Source organism: Phycodurus eques, chromosome 9 (genome assembly GCF_024500275.1).
Source record: "Phycodurus eques isolate BA_2022a chromosome 9, UOR_Pequ_1.1, whole genome shotgun sequence".
Lineage (NCBI taxonomy): Eukaryota > Metazoa > Chordata > Actinopteri > Syngnathiformes > Syngnathidae > Phycodurus > Phycodurus eques.
In genome coordinates, this window is record NC_084533.1 from 3,210,782 (window position 1) to 3,229,845 (window position 19,064).

Sequence of the window (19,064 nt, forward strand, 5' to 3'; positions counted from 1 at the left end):
TCAAAAAAGATAAAGCAGCACAGGGGTCTCAAACCTAAGTTTCAGTTAACATTGAACAGGCAAATTAACCCAAACCTTTAAGAACTAATTCAGAATAAGTAGATACACAGATTTTGTTTACCTTTGAGTCATGTCTTGGCAGCTGCATTGACAGATTCCTTTACGACCGAAACACCAATAAATGCCCGTTTACGTTGCCCCACAATCCACGCTATCCGCCACGAACATTCATATGGTCTTCGTTGTGCTGTCAATCGTGTAGGGTTGCTCAACTGGGTTCTCAGGTCGGTTATTTTGGGACTTCTGTCCTCCTAATTCCTGCTTCTTATCAAAGCCACAGTCTTGCAACACATGAGGCAGAATGTTTTGCAAGGTTCCAGAAGAATAGCAAAGTACTGGTCTGCATTCTTTTTTTGTTTTGTTTTCATTTTGATGAAGACTCTAAATTGCCCTTAGGTGTGAATGTGAGTGGGAATGGTTGTTTGTTATAATGTGCCCTGCGATTGGCTTGCAACCAGTTCAGGGTGTACCCCGCCTCTCGCCCAAATATAGCTTGGATATGCTCCAGCACACCCAAAACTGTAGTCAGGATAAGCAGTACAGAAAATGGATGGAGGGACATACTAATTCATTTCCTGTGTCTTGTTTTGGTCCCTGTGTGGCTGTCTAGGGTTATCTTGTATTACAGTATTTTCTCTCTAGATACTTACTAATTTGCCTGCTATTTAGCTCTTACGTTATAATGCCGTTCCAAGCATACCTATATGACAAGTGTACTGTACCACTCACTCACTTATCTTGTTTGTTTGTGTTTTGTGACTTCATGTCACGATAGTTTAGCAATTAGCATGGCGTCCCTGTCTTTCTCCTTTTAATTAGCCCTTATCCTCCCTTTGTGAAAACTATACTTGTCTGAAGTGTAGCTTATTCGCTGCCATTGAGGCGATGATTATTGACTTATGCACCTTTCCAGACGCAAGGTAATCGTTTACCTCTGTGGCTCGGCATCGTATTTAGTTGTGTTAGATGTAGCTCATAAGTAGCCGAGGTAGCGCAAAATAGCGTGCAACAAGCATTCACCCTTAGTGTCTGAACAGCGGAAAGGTTGGGCAACTGTTCTATGTGGATGTGCCAGGTTTTTTTTTTGTTTTTGTTTTTTTTAGACTCCCCCCAAAATAGTGTACACAACCGCACGCTGGCCACCATTGTTGCTTGCATCATAACATCCTACTCTTTGGGCTAATTTATTTTGGTGACAACAGTATTTTGTTCCGAAACCGAAAACACACTTTTGGGCCATTCTCGGTTGAAATATTTTGGTGGCCAAAATTTTGGTGTATCACAAATTTTTATTGTTTAGTTCATTGAATAACGAGAGCCTGTCGCGCAGGCAGATAGACTCCGTCCGCTTGATGTATTACTGCAATATTTTACAAAGCTAAATGTGGCAAAATCCAAGATATATGCATTGGAAGAGCATCTGCTAGCTCACAAACACCGGGTCAGCTCTTTTTGTGTGTGTGTGTGTTTTTGTTTTTAATTTTTCATCATTCATCATATTTTTGCACTGCCTAGGGATTTGGGACTGTGAACTCTTATGTTTGACCATTTTGCCAACTGCTTCTTAGATTAATGGATCTAATTTACAGACATTCTTCCTCTTTCCACATAACATCACCCAGTAGCAGCATGCCAGCTGACACGATGGAACTCAGATGCGGACTGGATTACAACGAGATTCAGACCTGGACTGGGCCAGCTGGAGCTGAGCAGCTGGACCAGTGGACGTAAACCGGTCAACCTGTCACATCCCAATACCCCATACCAGCATCCCCTGGGCAGCCTCAAGAAGTCAGATGGGATTCTCGGGGCGATCCTGGAAAAAAGGGAATACACACAACACTTGTCATTGAGATTTCCCCAGACGTACGATTGACAGTTCAAACGCTGTTGTGGGAGCTAGGGGTGGCTTATTGTAGGTCATCTCCCACTGGTTCCCCCATTACTCAAAACCCGGTTATACAAGTTGTTTTTGAAACTTGCTGCCAATCTCTAGATGTCTGTAGTGTCCTGCAAGAGCTGCTGTTCATGTGAACACAATGGCAATCAGCACCCTGTGCATAGTTTTTGTTGAGGACTGTTTTTATTTAGAACTCTCAATATCACCCTGGTTTTCTATGTTTGTAGAAAACTGAAACCCCAAGAATTTTTATTTTTTTTGGGGGGGGGGTATTAAAAGGGTACAGACAACATACAGAGTTTTTTCCCCCAGAATTCCAACACTGCTGCATGATTTTGTTTCTCTCCTATCAATTAATATTACAATGCCAGTGAGCCAGACTGCACATAAAACTTTAACGGCACACAAAGGCATGCTCAAAGAATGCTCCTGGCCTAATAAATAACCCTTCAAAATGATACAGGAAGTCCTCGATTTAGTCCTCGAGTTCTGTTCCCACGCTGGCGACGTAACACGATTTTCCGCGTAAGTCGGATTTCACCGTTAAAGTTGAAATTTACGTCGAAATACTTCTGTTACGGGTATTGTCCCACGTGATTGTGACAGCAAGCTTAGTTTATGTGAGTGAGACGGGACTGCGAAGGAGGAAGGAGTGTGCGCCGGTGTAAGTGTGTACAGTGGAAAGTGTAATGACGGCGACCGGGGAAGACTAGCGATTAGCGGAGGACCCGTTAACGTTGACTGTGCAGAGGAGCTAATAAAGCCATTAAAACAGCAAATCGGTGCTTCGTGCCTTTATTGTTGCCACCACCCAGCTCAGCTGTGCAACAAGAGAAGGGAGTTAACCCCTGCGTCTCCCGACCACGGTCAAGTGACCGTAGCAGGAAAGGTTAACACTTCGTATAAAGAAACTAAAATACATTAAAATAACAAAATAAGCTGCTGTACTTACCATTACTGCTGAGAGTGTGAAAAAAGGAGGGCGAAAGGCAAAGATACTCCCGCCGCACAAACACAGACAAGCACTATGCACTAGCTAAGCGGAAACACTATGGTGCTGGGGATAAACTGGCGGACGAGACATGGGCGTCGTAAAGTCGAAACGTCGTAGGTTGAGTGCGTCGTAACTCGAGGCCGTCCTGTATTTGAAACAATTTAAGATATCAGCTTGACCAAGAATTAAAAAACAAATGTATTCTTCAGATTGGGTTTATATACAAAACAGAAATACTTAAGACATACAATTCTAGATTCCAAATCCCATTTTTGAATGGTTGCTATCCACTCAGTACAGTCAGAATTAGCTCCAGGGCCACATGTTCATTGAAGATAGATTTTAATGTTCTTTTTTTAATCAGATGATGCCATACCTCTCCACTGTATTCAAACATGTCCAGAAACAGTAGATCTGAAAAAGTTTGAAAAACGAGAGAGAGAGGGCAAGATGGCGCAATATGCCACCGAGGCTCCGACCGTAGTACTACAGGATGGCTCATGACAGTACCCTCCTCTCAACGGACGCATACCGGCGTCCTGCCAGGCTTCCCTAGGTGGGCCGCGTAAAAGTCCGATAGCAGGGAGTCGTCAAGGATTAGCTTCTGGGAAATCCAGGAATGCTCCTCCGGACCATACCCCTCCCAGTTCACCAGGTAGTGGTACCCCCTTCCCTTGGGCCTCACATCAAAGATGCGCTACACCGTGAAGGCTGGGTGGTTGTCGATAACACGGGTGGATGGCCGGAGGGTTCAGGCCGCAGGTGGAGACAGGCTTCAGCAATGATACGTGGAAGGTCGAATTAATTATAAGAGACTGCGGGAGTTGGAGTTGAACACATGTGGGATTGATTATTTTAGTGATGGGAAATAAAGTGTGGAGTGAGTTTGCGGGATTCTGTTTGGATTTGGAGGTCACGGAAGGAAAGCCAAATGGACTGACCCACTTTGGAGGCAGGTGTGATGCCTTCCCGCTGGGCTTGGACGAATTCCCGGGTGCAAAAACTTTATAAATCGTTGAGGGCAGGCTTATTGGGCGATAATTTCTTAGGTCAATTTTATCACCCGATTTATGTAGCAAAATGATTTCTGCGTCTTTCCATGTCGCCGGTACTTCTTGCAAGTCCAAGCAGCGTTTAAATAGTTTTACAAGGATCTTATGAAGTTCGTTCCTTCCTGCTTTAAGCATTTCAACAGAAATGTCATCCAGACCACAAGCTTTTCCAGCCTTAAGTGAAAGAATAGAATTTTCAACCTCTTCATTCAGGATACATGAAACTGGGTCTGCTTCTAGCTTTCCAGTAATCATTCGGTGAGGGTCACTGTCTAGGTTTGTATAAAATTCTTTAACTCCTTGTACGATTTCTTGGCGGCTGTGACATATTGTTCCATCTTCCATTTTCAAACCAACAATTATTTTCTTGTGGCAAATTAATGCACGTTTTACGTTTTTTATTCCATGTCCCGCTTCAAGCCTTTTCTGAACAAAGTTGTAAGTTCTCAATTCTTCTCGTATCTTTTTCCAAATCATCTTGCATAATTACAAATTTTGTTGATAATGCTGCCCCTTTTCATCATTTCTCATCACTTTTTCATTAAGTGGAGAGTAGCTTTAGCTATTCTGGATGTTGTCATTTTTCTTGTTGATGGCGATTCTTTGTGTGCAGTTTGAACAATCGTTCAATTGGTGCTATATAACATTGAATTGAATGACTAAAGTAAGTTTACCTTGTAAGGGTATGTTCAGAAATTTACCCTGACAGCGAACTATATTGGATACATCAAACCTCAGGAGAAGGCTTATGGAAATTTTCTGGTGATTTACATAACCATGTTCATATATAAATACTCTTCTGTCATGGTCTATGTTTTAGTTTCGGTTGTGATTCATTTTGTTTCATGTTTTCCTGTGTTCCATGTTGTTCATGTCGTGTGCTCATTTAGTTGTGTCCACCTTTTCTCGTCAACCTTAAGCCTTGTGTCGACCAATCGGCCCCCTACAGAAGCTCGTGTCTTGTCCAGGTGTTCCTCGTTGTCACGTCAATCTGTTTGTATTTAGTTCCCTGGTTTCTTTCAGTTCTTGTCGGTTGTCATTGTAGTATATCGTTGTCAGGTGTCATTGTCAGTTGTCATTGTCCATATCTGTTCTACGCGTGTCAGATGTCAAAGTCACTTGTAGTTTCAGTCGTCATGTCTTGTTTCCGGCGGCACGGTGGACGACTGGTTAGAGCCTTTGCCTCACAGTTCTGAGGACCGGCGTTAAATCCCCGGCCCCACCTGTGTGGTGTTTGCATGTTCTCCCCGTGCCTATGTGGGCTTTCTCCGGGCGCTCCGGTTTTCCCAAAAACATGCGTGGTAGGTTAATTGACAACTCTAAATTGCCCATAGGTGTGAATGTGAGTGCGAATGGTTGTTTGTTTGTATGTGCCCTGCGATTGGCTGGCGACCAGTTCAGGGTGTACCCCGCCTCCTACACGATGATAGCTGGGATAGCCCGCGACCCTAGTGAGGAGAAGCGGCTCAGAAAATGGATGGATGGATGGATGTCTTGTTTCCAGTTTTAGGTTTGTTCAACTGTTTCTTTGTTACTTTGATAATCAGTTTTGGGACGTAGTTAGTTTGCTTTTTCCAAGACCCTGTTCCGGCTCGCCGGCAGCTGCGGCAGATTCCTGTTCCAGCTCCTCGGCAGCTGCGGCAGGCTCCCGTGCCGGCTCCTCGGCAGCTGCGGCAGGCTCTCGTCCCAGCTCCTCAGCAGCTGCACCAGGCTCCCGTCCTGGCTCCGGCGGCACTCGTCCAGTGGCCGCGTTCCGTCCCGGCTCCGGTAGCGTTCGTCCAGCGGCAAGCACCTCACCTTGGGTGGCTTGGACGGCCACCAGACTGACCCTGAGGGGCGGACTCTGACCCTTGTTTACCTTTGATTTGGAATTAAATATAATATTTTGGGAATCCTACCTATTATGAATATATAAGTCACTGATGGTGGAGTGGTACACTCGCCTGACTTTGGTGCGGGCAGCGTGGATTCAGTTCCCACTCAGTGACGGTGTGAATGTGGCTGCGAATGGTTGTCCATGTCTATATGTGCCCTGCGACTGACTGGTGACCAGTTCAGGGTGGAGTCCGCCTTTCACCCGAAGTCTGCTGGGATAGGCTCCAGCGCCCCACGACCCTAACCAGGATAAGCGGTGTTGAAAATGGATGGATGGATGGATGGATGGATATATATATATATATATATATATATATATATATATATATATATATATATATTGAAAAAGAAAAAGTAAAGAAGAGACTGGAGCACATCCATCTCTCCTTGCTGCTCAAACAATAATGTACAGTTGATTTCAAGTCCTGCTCAAAATGTGGGTAAATTCAATCAAGTAGTGACCTTTCCATTACTACTACAAAATTGACATGCTGCATTCATATGATTGGTTCAGCTTCTTTCTCCAATATATGGTTTACATCAGGTGTATAGATGCCAAACGCTCAAATGTTGAGGTATGAAATTTAATTTGTTGGCAATGGTGGATGAAATGAATGAAACCTTGTGCTTGTAAGACTTAATGGTATTTTTGATAACATCTATCTCAGTGCAGTCTCAGGTATATCAATTATATGCCTGGAATATTTCACAATTTATTTTTTTTCTTTTCCTGGGGCATTTTATTCCTTTCCTTGTAGTTTGTCATTGTTTAATGTGCTAATCTCATGAAGAAAAAAAATATACTCTATGCTATATTTTCTCTGAAAGTCAAATCAATCACAAGTCTAGTAATGCCTTAATATTTCGGTATCATAAGGCATTGTGGCCCAGCACTAACTTTTTACTTAAAAGTAATATTATCTGTACTATGAATGGTAAAGATTAATTGTTGGACCCCGATGAAACTGTTTATGACCAGACAAAGACAGTGACTCCAACCAATGTAGCCATAGGAAGACAGCTGGGTGTATTCCATAGATATTCGGTAGTCATAGCCACGTACTGGCAGATAGATTAATCGATTTTCCATATCACTTATCAACCCAACTGCCTGACTGGTCGCCATTCAGTCACAGAGCACATAGAGACAGATGCAGTCAAGGTAATGGGTTCGTTTTTTTGGTAATTTGTTATGCATTTAAGTTGTTTAAGAGTGAAAGCTAAGTTTGATTTGACTTCATTCTTGAATCTCTACATTTGCTGCTACATCGTCAAGCGTAGCTATGTATCATGAGTTACTTCTCTTCCTTGAGTATCGCATAATTGTGGATTCATTAGTGATTGATGATCATTAGGTATTGCCATGATGTGATAATTATCAAGTGCTTGTCCCTGTTACAATCCTTGATGATTAACTTGTTTGTAGTTCTCCAGATCTGAAGATGGTCCATTGTGTTCTTGTTCGAGTAAAATGTTTAATTACAGTCTTGTTGTAGATTCATTAATATTGAAGCTATTTTGAGTATCCCTTAAAGTGTATTATTTGGAATATGTCAACTGAATATATATATATATATATATATATATATATATATATAAAATTTCTCCCCTTTTTTAACGCATATTATTGCAACTACCAACATAAGAATAATAATAAAAAATAAATGTATCTGAGGGAGAAATCCCCCATCTTCTGTGGTGCATTCTTAGCAACAGATTATATTTTACAAATAACTCCTGAGAAAAAAAAAAAAAAAGTACAACATAACTATCCCAGCAGCCATGACAGTATTATCTATATTACTGGCATATTCATTAGTCACAGGTATAGTTACAGGTATAGCTCAATAAATTAGAATTGTGTAAAAAGCTTAATTTAGTTCAAAAAGTGAAACTCATTATGGAGATGCAATACAACCTCTGAAGGTGAAATATTTTTTTAAATATGTATAATTATGATGATTACAATTTATAGCAAATGAAAACCCCAAATTCACCACCTTGACAAACTAGAATATGTAAAAGACAATTGAGAAATTATGAAAATTATTTTCATAATGTAGAAATTAAGCTGCAATTTACACTCTGAAAAGTATGGTTTCTGTCATGAACGGAACAGAGGCTAGGACCCAAAAATGCAAGACTCCAAAACAAATGGACAGTTTCCAAAAAGAGAGGTTTAATAGACGGGCATAGGTCGGTACACGGGCAGGCAATCCAAGAAGGGCAACAGTATCCAAGAACATGAGGCAAAGAGGCAAGGTCGATAATCGGAACAGGGTCAAAGTCTTACTGTGAGTCTGTGACAAGGAATGCTGGAACGTGACGACAAGGTACAACGAACTGGCAACGAGTGGGAATGAGACACGAGGTTAAATACAAGCGGTAATTAGGTATGAACGAGGCACAGGTGGTGAAGATGCTCACAGGAGCAGGTGTGTGAGAAACGAGAGAGAGGAAGACAAAACGTGGAACACACGCACACACACACACACACACATGACAGTACCCCCCCCCTTAACGGCCGGCCCCAGACGGCCCTGGGGCCCTGGATGCGCAACGTGGAAGTCCCGAATGAGCGAATCATCCATGATAAACGCAGACGGTACCCATGAACGTTCCTCAGGCCCATAGCCCTCCCAGTCCACCAGATATTGAAACCCCCTCCCCCTCCGACGAGACGACAACAGCCGCTTCACAGCGAAGACCGGGCCCCCATCAACAAACCGGGGGGGAGGAGGCGGCCTGGAAGGCGGGACCAGAGGGGACTCCCGGGGTGGTTTGAGTAGGCTGACATGAAAAGCAGGGTGGACCCGCATCGACCTTGGGAGACTCAGCTTCACGGTGACAGGGTTGATGATCTTTGTGATGGGGAAGGGCCCAACGAACCTGGGAGCGAGCTTCTTGGACTCCACCCGGAGTGGAATATGTTTGGTCGAGAGCCAAACTTGCTGACCCACTTTGTAGTTCGGGGCCGGTGTCCTCCGACGGTCAGCAGCGGCTTTGTAGGACCGTCCCTGGCGCAGCAGCATCTGTCGGGCTCGCTCCCAGGTCCTCCTGCAGCGTCTCACCAAGGTTAATGCCGCTGGAACTGTGTACTCAGGGGCTATGGCAGGAAACAGAGATGGTTGGTAACCATGCACAACGTGAAAAGGCGATAGACCAGTGGATGCAGAGGGGAGGGAATTGTGGGAGAATTCGACCCAAACCAATTTCTGAGACCAGGATCGCGGATCCTGTGAAGCGAGACATCGGAGCCCCGTCTCCAGGTCCTGGTTCAGCCTCTCGGTTTGGCCGTTGGTTTCAGGATGAAACCCAGATGACAGACTGACGGTAGCACCTATGAGATTGCAAAACTCCTTCCAAAATTGCGAAATGAATTGGGGACCCCTATCAGACACCACAAAAACCGAACCGTGGAATTTGAATACGTGATTGATCATTAACTCTGGAGTATCTTTAGCTGAGGGGAGTTTTGGGAGTGCAATGAAGTGTGCCATCTTAGAGAACCTGTCAACAACTGTAAGAATGGTGGTATTGCCTTTAGAGGCCGGTAATCCTGTCACAAAGTCTACGGAAATGTCTGACCAAGGACGTTGTGGTATTGGCAGGGGTCGCAACTCCCCAGAAGGACGTTGATGAGAGGGCTTGTTGGCAGCACATACCTGGCAAGTATTGACATAATCAATAACATCCCTCCTAACATTAGGCCACCAAAAGCGCTGTTCGACCACTGATTGAGTCTTGGCAAGACTCAATCGTCAGGGCTAGGAGTGTCTTTCAGAGCCCCTTTAACCGCCGTTTCAATGTCCCAAACAAAAGCAGAAATAAAACATGACTTGGGCAAAATAGTCTTTGGGTCGGACAAAGAATTCTCTTCGGAGAAAATGCGTGACAAAGCATCTGGCTTACCATTTTTAGAACCGGGTCGGTAGGATAGCGTGAAATTAAATCTAGTAAAGAACAGAGCCCATCTAGCCTGCCTCGCATTTAATCTTTTAGCAGTCTTAATATACTCAAGGTTCTTGTGATCTGTCCATACTAAAAACGGAGTCTGTGCCCCCTCTAGCCAGTGCCTCCACTCCATCAAGGCCACCTTGACTGCCAGCAGTTCACGGTCACCAATGTCATAATTTTTCTCAGCTGGTGTCAGTTTTTTGGAGAGAAAAGCACAAGGATGTAATTTATCATCCTTGAGAGATTTCTGGGAGAGCACTGCTCCTATTCCGGCATCAGACGCATCGACTTCTACCACAAACTGCTGTTGGAGATCTGGCAAAGTAAGGATGGGAGCGGAGGTAAAGCTCGACTTAAGTTTTTGAAACGCTGCCTGACAAAGCGGGTTCCATGCAAAAGGTTTGTGTGGCGAGGTAAGATCATGCAAAGGAGAGGCTATAGAACTGAAATTCCTGATGAATTTTCTGTAGAAGTTTGCGAACCCTAAGAACCTTTGTACATCTTTGCGTGACGTGGGAGTAGGCCAATTGATTACTGCATCGACTTTGCAAGGGTCCATTTTGACTTCACCTTGAGCTAGGACAAAACCCAGAAAAGAAACTGACGCCTTGTGGAACTCACATTTCTCAGCCTGAACATATAGTTGGTTCTGCAGCAACTGCTGCAAAACAGAGCGGACATGAATAATGTGAGTCTCCTTATCCGGGGAGAAAATCAAAATATCATCCAAATAAACAAAAACATAAACATTCAGCATGTCACGCAGGACATCATTGACGAGGTTCTGGAAAACAGCTGGAGCGTTAGTAAGCCCAAAAGGCATTACCAAATATTCATAATGTCCTGTTGGTGTGTTAAATGCTGTTTTCCATTCATCCCCCTCCCTTATTCTGACTAGATGATATGCATTTCTTAAATCCAGTTTGGTGAAAACCTTGGCTCCCTCCAGGAACTCAAAGGCGGTGGAGATGAGAGGAAGAGGGTACCTGTTTTTTACCGTGATCTCGTTGAGACCCCGGTAATCGATACAGGGTCGCAGGGTCTTGTCTTTCTTGTCCACAAAGAAAAATCCTGCTCCCGCAGGGGATGAAGACGGGCGAATGATCCCGGCTGCCAGTGATTCCTCCACATACTCCTTCATGGCCTTGTGTTCCGGCCCTGAAAGAGAGAACAACCTGCCTCGTGGGGGTGTGGTTCCAGGCAGCAAGTCAATAGCACAGTCATAAGGTCTGTGGGGTGGAAGGGATTTGGCCTTGGACTTGGAAAAAACGTCTTTAATATCCTGGTAACAGGTGGGCACTTGAGATAAATCCGGATCCCCAGATGGGGTCTGTGGATTGTCCTTAGAAACATGACCCTGAACATCACATGGCGGCTTGAAACAGTTCCGGGCGCAATTGCTGCCCCATGACATAACCTGCCCAGAGGACCAGTCAATGTGGGGGTTATGTAATCTCAACCATGGGTTCCCTAAGATAAGGTCCTGATTCATGGTATCAAAAACATGAAAACTAATGCGTTCCGAGTGAGAATCGGGAAATGTCAATATGAGTGTTTGAGTGCGGCGAGTGATTTTGCCCATAAAACTGCCGTCTGCAGCATAGGTGTTGCGGTGGCGTTTTATTTCAAAGGTTCTAAGGTGCATACGTTTAACGAGGATGGAGTTGAGTAAGTTTGCGTCAGAACCAGAGTCAATTAATACAGGTGTATGAATTTCTTGATCAGGAGAGCATAGTGTCACTTTAGGAAGAACCCGTGTAGGGTCTTCCTTCATCAAATTCAGACACACCTCTCCCGTGCCCTTGCTACCGGCACCGGCAACTTTGACGTGACAGTTGCTCACGGAATGACCCAACTGACCGCAGTAGAAGCACCGCCCTTCCCTCAGCCGGCGTTGACGTTCCTCAGGGGAGAGACGGAACCTGCCCAGTTGCATGGGTTCCTCTGTGGGGACGTTAGCCAGTGGGTTGAGACCGGAAACAGGGGATCTGTCTTGGTTTGGCTGGTCACCGAGGCTTGTCCTCAAAGTGCGCGGTGACGCAGCCTTCCGCCGATCTCCATCCAGCTCGCGATCCAAAAGCCTCTTGTCGATTTTTACGGCGAGAGCGATGAGAGTGTCCAAGTCGGTCGGCAGGTCTAGCGGCACTAAATGATCCTTGACGGCGGGGGATAGTCCTTGAAAAAAGGCATCGAGTAGCGCCCGATTATTCCAATGACTCTCAGCTGCTAGAATGCGAAACTCAATCGCGTAATCTGACACCCTGCGCATGCCTTGTCGTAAGGTGACAAGGGAGCGAGCTGCCTCACGATCAGGAGTGGAAAATTGAAAAATTTGCTCCATAGTCTTTATGAAAAAAGCCCATGAATGACACGTGGCGGAATTGCGGCTCCATTCAGCAGTAGCCCACGCCTCCGCACGACCAGTCAGGTGGGAAATGACGAAAGCGATCTTTGCCCGCTCGGTGGGGAAGGCAGCTGCCTGGAGCTCAAAGTGGAGTTCGCACTGCGTGATGAACGGCTTAATGTTCCCAGAATTTCCAGAGAACCTCTCCGGTCGAGAGAGCTGTGGGCAGACAGCAGCGGAGGTGGCAGGTGGCTGCATGTTGACTGTTTCACATGGAAATACCGTGGCGGTATTGGGTATGGTGCCAACTGGTTCCTTTTCTTGGATAATTTTCATAAGAAGTTCAAACTGTGAGGCCACCTGTCTCATCATATTGTCCTGATGCCTTGACAGTCCCTCTAGATGAAGGTGGAGGGCAGCAAGCTGCTCATCCTGCTTCGAGAGGCGTTGACCCTGCGCTTGAAGGGCTTTGCGCACCGGGTCTGAGTCTGCTGGGTCCATGTTATGGCCAGTTCGTTCTGTCATGAACGGAACAGAGGCTAGGACCCAAAAATGCAAGACTCCAAAACAAATGGACAGTTTCCAAAAAGAGAGGTTTAATAGACGGGCATAGGTCAGTACACGGGCAGGCAATCCAAGAAGGGCAACAGTATCCAAGAACATGAGGCAAAGAGGCAAGGTCGATAATCGGAACAGGGTCAAAGTCTTACTGTGAGTCTGTGACAAGGAATGCTGGAACGTGACGACAAGGTACAACGAACTGGCAACGAATGGGAATGAGACACGAGGTTAAATACAAGCAGTAATTAGGTATGAACGAGGCACAGGTGGTGAAGATGCTCACAGGAGCAGGTGTGTGAGAAACGAGAGAGAGGAAGACAAAACGTGGAACACACGCACACACACACACATGACAGTTTCATGCCTATAAAGAGTACCACAGATGCATTATTTGCCTTGAGGATGTTGATGGAAAAGTACAGAGAAGGTCAGAAGGAGCTACATTGTGTTTTTGTAGATCGAGAGAAAGCCTATGACAGAGTACCCAGAGAGGAACTGTGGTACTTCATGCGGACGTCTGGAGTGGCAGAGAAGTGTGTTAGAATAATAGAGGACATGTACGAGGGCAGCAGAACAGCGGTGAGGTGTGCTGTAGGTGTGACAGACGAATTTAAGGTGGAGGTGGGACTGCACCAGGGATCAGCCCTGAGCCCCTTCCTTTTTGCAGTGGTGATGGATAGGCTGACAGATGAGGTTAGACTGGAATCCCCGTGGACCATGATGTTTGCAGATGACATTGTGATCTGCAGTGAAAGCAGGGAGCAGCGAGAGGAACAGTTAGAAAGTTGGAGGCATGCACTGGAAAGAAAAGGAATGAAGATTAGCCAAAGTAAAACAGAATATATGTGCATGAATGAGAGGGGTGGTGGGGGAAGAGTGAGGCTACAGGGAGAAGAGATAGCAAGGGTGGAGGACTTTAAATACTTGGGGTCAACCGTCCAGAGCAATGGTGAGTGTGGTCAGGAAGTGACGAAACTGGTCCAAGCAGGTTGGAACGGGTGGAGGAAGGTGTCAGGTGTGTTATGTGACAGAAGAGTCTCTGCTAGGATGAAGGGCAAAGTTTATAAATTAGTGGTGAGGCCAGCCATGATGTACGGATGAGAGACAGTGGCAATGAAGAGACAACAGGAAGCAGAGTTGGAGGTGGCGGAAATGAAGATGTTGAGGTTCGCTCTCGGAGTGACCAGGTTGGACAAAATTAGAAATGAGCTCATCAGAGGGACAGCCAAGGTTCGATGTTTTGGAGACAAAGTTGGAGAGAGCAGACTTCGATGGTTTGGACACATCCAGAGGAGAAATAGTGATTATATTGGTAGAAGGATGATGAGGATGGAGCTGCCAGGCAAGAGAGCGAGAGGAAGAGCAAAGAGAAGGTTGATTGATGTCGTGAGGGAAGACATGATGGCAGTTGGTGTTCGAGAGGAGGATGCAGGAGATAGGCTTACATGGAAAAGGATGATGCGCTGTGGAGAACCCTAAGGGGACAAGCCGAAAGGAAAAGAAGATTTATTGATGCTACATAAGGTGTGAGTACTGAACTTTGGACTTTTCTACCATATTGTAATTTATTTATTATTTACTGTACATTTGGTCGCACTAACTTTCAACCCTCCACAGTTTATGTAAGACCTTTGACTGTTGAGGAGGCAGGTCTGAAGAATGTTGCTTTTCATCTCCCATTCCGCAGTAGTATAGTACCTTCCAGGTCCGGCCCTAGTCAAAGTGGTGCCCAAGGCGAGATTCTATATGGCGCCCCGTTCCATCAATGATTTACATACTGTACGCTTACAAAAAAGTCAAATAGCAATAGTTTTTAACAATGCCTTTAATTTAAATGATAACATGCCACACAATATAAAATAAAACATTTTCTTCATTTTAGATCGTCACTGCCAAACAAACCATGCGTGTAACTTGCTGTTGCAACACCTCATAGCCTCAACTTGACCACTCTTTCTCCCATTTCCACCCCTTTTTTCTTCTTCCCTGTGTTCTTTTCCATGCTTCCAGCATTAGATTGGGTCACATCAATAAATTTGAGCCTACTCCAACAGAGTGCGAGCAGTATACCTATAAGCCAGAGGTGGGAGTATTTAGTAATATCATTTGTAATAAGTGGGCATTTCTTAACATTTGAATCTGTTTTCTACAACCCCAATTCCAATGAAGTTGGGAATTTGTTTTGAACAAATAAAAACAGAATACAATGATTTGCAAATCATGTTCAACCTATATTTAATTGAATACACTACAAAAAATATATATTTAATGTTCAAACTGATAAACTGTATTGTTTTTAGCAAACAATCATTAACTTCGAATTTTACAGCTGCAACACGTTCCAAAAAAGCTGGGACAGGTGGCAAAAAAGACTGAGAAAGTTGAGGAATGCTCATCAAACACCTGTTTGAAACATCCCACAGCTGAATAGTCTAATTGGGAACAGGTGGGTGCCATGATTGGGTATAAAAGGAGCGTCCCTGAATTGCTCAGTCATTCACAAGCAAAGATGGAGCGAGGTTCACCTCTTTGTGAACAAGTGCGTGAGAAAATAGTCGAACAATTTAAGGACAATGTTCCTCAATGTACAATTGCAAGGAATTTAGGGATTTCTTCATCTACGGTCCATAATATCATCAAAAGGTTCAGAGAATCTGGAGAAATCACTGCATGTAAGCGGCAAGGCCGAAAACCAACATTGAATGCCCGTGACCTTCTATCCCTCAGGCGGCACTGCATCAAAAACCGACAATGTATAAAGGATATCTCCACATGGGTTCAGGAACACTTCAGAAAACCAATGTCAGTAAATACAGTACGGCGCAACATCCGTAAATCCAACTTGAAACTCTACTATGCAAAGCAAAAGCCATTTATCAACAACACCCAAAAACGCCGCCGGCTTCTCTGAGCCCGAGCTCATCTAAGATCGACTGATGCAAAGTGGAAAAGTGTTCTGTGGTCTGACGAGTCCACATTTCAAATTGTTTTTGGAAATTGTGGACGTCGTGTCCTCCAGGCCAAAGTAGAAAAGAACCATCCAGCCTGTTACGGACGCAAAGTTCAAAAGCCAGCATCTGTGACGGTATGGGGGTGTGTTAGTGCCAATGGCATGGGTAACTTACACATGTGTGAAGGTACCATTAATGCTGAAAGGTACATACAGGTTTTGGAAAAACATATGGTGCCATCCAAGCAACGTCTTTTTCATGGACGCCCCTGCTTATTTCAGCAAGACAATGCCAAACCACATTCTGCACGTGTTACAACAGCGTGGCTTCGTAGTAAAGAGTGCGGGCACTAGACTGGGCTGCCTGCAGTCCAGACCTGTCTCCCATTGAAAATGTGTGGCGCATTATAAAGCGTAACATACGACAACGGAGACCCCGGACTGTTGAACAGCTGAAACTGTACATCAAGCAAGAATGGTAAAGAATTCCACTTAAAAAGCTTCAACAATTAGTGTCCTCAGTTCCCAAATGTTTATTGAATGTTGTTAAAAGAAAATGTGATATAACACAGTGGTAAACATGACCCTGTCCCATCTTTTTTGGAACTTGTTGCAGCCATAACATTCTAAGTTAATGGTTATTTGCTAAAAACAATAAAGTTAATCAGTTTGAACATTAAATGTCTTGTCTTTGTAGTGTATTCAATTAAATATAGGTTGAACATTATTTGCAAATCATTGTATTCTGTTTTTATAAATTTGTAACACAACATCCTAACTTCCTTGGGATTGTATATTAAAAGAACTCTATGCCTTGGGCTTAACTGACATCTTGGGGTAGAAACAGCACACACCACATCTCGATACAGACACCACTGTTTCAAATTAATTTAGGGGGTTTACACGAATGAATTGTAGTCTAGCCCTTATGCATCCAATTCTTTGTTGTTTTCCAACAAAGAATAAACTGTTAAAGTAAAAGTTTAGAGGGCTGAAATTTGGCCACGCAGTTTTGAACAAGTTAAACTTTAAAACCATGGCGCAATTTCCAAGAAATTAGAAATAGGAGATAAGCAGTTTGGATTTACCAAAAAATAATGGTTTGGTCTCTGGTTCCATTTGGTGGTTAGTTTTAATATTTTTTTGTGAGAAGAGCTTGCAACAGAAGGAGTATAGGCTCTTGTTTTTCTTTGTATAGACTAACCAGCTTCTCTTGACCTTTTTTTCCATTCACTAAATGTCTGTAAAAATGGTGGTGATGTCAACTTCTCCCATCTTCTCTTTTGGGAAACTCAAAGTCTGATGATACCTGGTATGGCCCTTTGGTGACTAACTCCACTTTTACGTTGTCAGAAAGAGATGGCCAGTCAGCAGCGTCTAAAGGGGTTGCCTTTGAAGTTCCTTGCAGTTCATGAGGGCTGACAGACAGGGGGTCTTCAGGTTGTGGAGACAAGATAATGCCCACTGTGCTTGGGCCTTCACCTGCAAATGCTCGCAATGATTTACAAACTACAATAGATCAGGCAGTAAACCCATCTGAAGCACAAAATATGAATAATAACTAATATTGTTCTGTTACATGAGGAAGAGATTAAAAATCCAGTTGTATTATTTTATTGTATATCATTTTGATGGGGAAATAATTATTCTACCTGTAATGTGTTCTGTAGAACTTGATTAAGCAATCTAATCTGAATAGTATTTCATTTAGCTATATTCTCTTGGCTTACTAAGCAGTGGATGTACAATGGCTGTGTATTTTTCAGACTGCTTAAAAAGCATGAAACAGACGGATTTTACAAAGAAAAACAAGACCGTGAAGCCAGCGACAGATACATGGAAAAAAATGCACGTAGTAAGTGTTTTGGATTCGTAAAACATTCCAAATACAGAGTGGAGCAACGGCTGGCCTGGCCTACTGATTTCCGTTGTGTGCAGCGGATTTGCATACCTCGTGTGTGGTGTGCCTACAAATTTGGAACAGTTTAAGAATTATATATTGTTAGCATCTTATGTGCAGTTTACCAACGTGTGGATGCAGGACCTTAACATGATGAAGCCAACCGCCAAACAATGCCAACACGTCATCCGGACGAAGGTACATGGAGCGTGTGTTTGCTTTTTAACCATCTGTTTTAAAAGTTGCCGACCAGTTCAGGGTGTACCCTGCCTCTGGTCCAAAGATAGTTGGGATAGGTTCCAGCACACCCACGATCCTAGTGAGGATAAGCAGTAAGGAAAATGAATGGATGTTTTCGTATTAGATAACGACTCATCCCACAGGCTTTGTTGCATGTAAAAAACAGCAGGATGCAGATATATCGTTTTACTTACTGTAATGAAAATGTAAGTCCCACACTTGTCGAAGGTTAGGTTTTTTTTTTTTGTTTAATTTTACAGCTGATTTCAAAGCCATCTGATGTAATCTGAAACTAATAGGAATTCCCTCTTGACACCGCCAAGCAGGAAAGCTGTAAAAACATAGTCCATTGTCTTTTTTTCCCCCTTTGCGATCATGTGACCAGGTGCTGCTCCATGTAACACAGCAACGTCTCACCATACTTCAATTCGAATGACAAAATATGAAGTTAACAGTGAGGTAACACCGCGACCAAGCAAGTCTTCAGTTGTAAACAAGAGATCCGTAGTACCTAAAATGACAAGGCAACATGGGGTGGTGACAGGTTTCCAAGGCCTTACTTGAAAGCTGGCAACTTCCGCGTCCCTTTTAAAATCCTTTTCTCTCGTGAGCTCCTTTCACCTGGAGAAGGCCAGCCCGATGTTTATCTGCTTTTGAATGCTCCGCTGCGTAAATTGCCTTTTTTATTTTCTTGACGATGGCGTAACTGTCTCTGTTGCCTATCCGTAGTACTACATTATGCTGCTGCAGCAGTCCAGATTTACCAGGGTATGATAATAAGATCTTCTCCTTCCGTGTCTCAATCTAAGAGCATAGTTATTCCACGTTTGGTGCTGCTTGTCCCCTTATGGAAGCTGTAGTTTCAATATGGCAGACTCTCATGGCGCTACCCTACTAGGTCACAACTCTTTTGTATAAATAAATCTAAAATTCTTCCCTTACGAGAACGTATCATATTAGTAGCAGAGGTCATATAATACACCAATGATAACACATATATAAACTCAGATTATCGATTGTGGCCAGTAAACAACTGAAAATGTTACACAGTGTCCCTTTAAGACATACTGCATAACAGTTAAGGACTATCAAATTAATTCCATGTCTGGCTGTCTACTCACACCCACTTAATATGCCATTTGTTGCATTTTTTTTTTAATTAATAAGGTACTATTAAATTAAGGACTTTACAATGTAAAAAATCTGTTTCTGGACATCTGAGTGATGTAAC